Here is a 1,830-nt window from a genome sequence, read left to right on the forward strand (position 1 = left end):
CTAAGCCGTTTCAGACTACCAGCTCCATTGAACTATATTTTTTAAGGTTACATCCGTTTGTAACCAGTCAAACATCAGTCACTTTAGGCGCCGCTCTCAGCAAACATTTACCACCACCCATTAAGCACACTCACGCTCAGCAACTAGCTACACACCCTGCTAAAAGTCAACAGCCAACAAGCGCTCATGCATGCCTTCGCTTTCCGACCTCACACAAGCCAGCACATGTTGTTGCGTATACGTAACATGAATTTCAACTTCACCAGAACGCAACATGGCAACTCTGCGCCGAGCATTTTAGTTAATAAAATCACAAGCAACTATTCGTTGAGACTTCAGTCGCAATTCGTGCTTCGTCGTGTTAACAGCAGCACAAGCAGTTAAGCAACAAATAAGAGTTGGGAAATTAGCTACTTTGCAAGAGCAACAAAAACAACAATAACGGTTGAATAAAGTCGAAATTTAAAGCGGTTAAATAAAAGCCAAACACTGCGTGTGGCTAACGAAAAGAAAACAACAAAAACAGCTAGTAGGTGCTTAAGTGCAACAACAAAATAAATACAGCCAACGAAAAAAAACTGTTAGTAAAGTGTGAAAATAACGCATAATAAATACGAGCAACAACTACAACAACAATAAGCGTTTGAAAAGTGGCAAACGGAAATTGGTGCAACGTGAAGTGCGAAAAGTAAGAAAATAAAAAAAAAAAAATGTACAAGAAATAAATAGCGGGTAAATAAAGTAACAACAACAACAAAATATAGTCATAATATTGAAAATTAATACTTACACGGAGTTACATACATACATATGTATATATTTATATATATTATTGTATAATAGCGGCTAGTGGCGCAAGGCAAGCAATACAACAACAACAGCAATGCCAGTTAATATTGTGGCAACATTAGCAAATGCATTTTAGGTTTTTTTTCTCATGTTTGCGAAACTAATTGCAACAACAACAATAACATTACTTGTCGTTGAAGGTGTGATATCAACGCAGCCACTCCCCTCCCATTTACCCTACGTCTGCTGCAATGCCCGTCATTGCCGCTACCGCCTTTGTTCTTATTTCCATCAACCACAACTGCAAACATATGCATATATATATATATATGTGTGTGTTGTGGCTTTTGTTTATATAAATTCTTATTTGCATTTACATTAGTGTGCGTGTTTGCTTTGGCTATGAGTATGCGCGCGTATTTTTTATTGTTGTCACGTGCATTAGTATTTGTTTGGCATTGCGTGGTTCTACTTAAGCTGTTGGTAAACAGTTGATGGCATTGCTGCGGTTGCAGGTGGATTCGTGCTTGACTGCTATGTTGTGGCTGCCGCTGTTTACTGTCTTTGTTGTTGTTATTTTTGTAGCCGTTGTTATTGCGATTTTGTTCTGTTGGTGGCGCGACTTTGGGAACTTAACTGACCACTAAACCAGCGAGCGCAGCGACAAAGCAGTCAAGCCAAGTCAAGAACAGCGCGCAACAATGACAACAACAAGCAATGTGTTAAAAATAAATGAAAACTAAAAACAATTCATTCTAAGTTTGTTGTTTTCTTTTTGTATGGTTTTGTTTGTCTATGGCCAAAGTATCGATTGCAGAAATTACTGGTTTACTGTTGCTCACTGAATTTCAGCTGTTCTGCGTGTTGTGTTGGTGTTGCAAGTGGATTTTTTGTTAATGAAATAATCGAATTTTGAAATCATGTTCTAATGCAAAGTAGTATGCTAGATAAAGTATAGTGTGTGTTTGCGGAGTGATAATTTGTTTTTTTTTTTGCTTACTTAAATTTTTGTATGAAAATTAGTCAAATCGTTTTATATAA

At 37.2% G+C, this 1,830-nt stretch overlaps 1 long non-coding RNA gene across 1 annotated transcript in view; it reads left to right on the plus strand.

The window, feature by feature from the left end:
• Positions 1-353: 353 nt before the first annotated feature.
• LOC108977747 overlaps positions 354-1,830 on the plus strand; it is a 59,000-nt gene continuing 57,523 nt past the window's right edge. Inside the window, exon 1 of the long non-coding RNA XR_001994064.1 lies at positions 354-688. This is a non-coding gene — a long non-coding RNA (uncharacterized LOC108977747). The remainder of the gene's footprint in view (positions 689-1,830) is intronic.

Source organism: Bactrocera latifrons, unplaced genomic scaffold, assembly GCF_001853355.1.
Source record: "Bactrocera latifrons isolate USDA-ARS-PBARC rearing strain unplaced genomic scaffold, ASM185335v1 scaffold_95, whole genome shotgun sequence".
Taxonomy (NCBI): Eukaryota; Metazoa; Arthropoda; class Insecta; order Diptera; family Tephritidae; genus Bactrocera; species Bactrocera latifrons.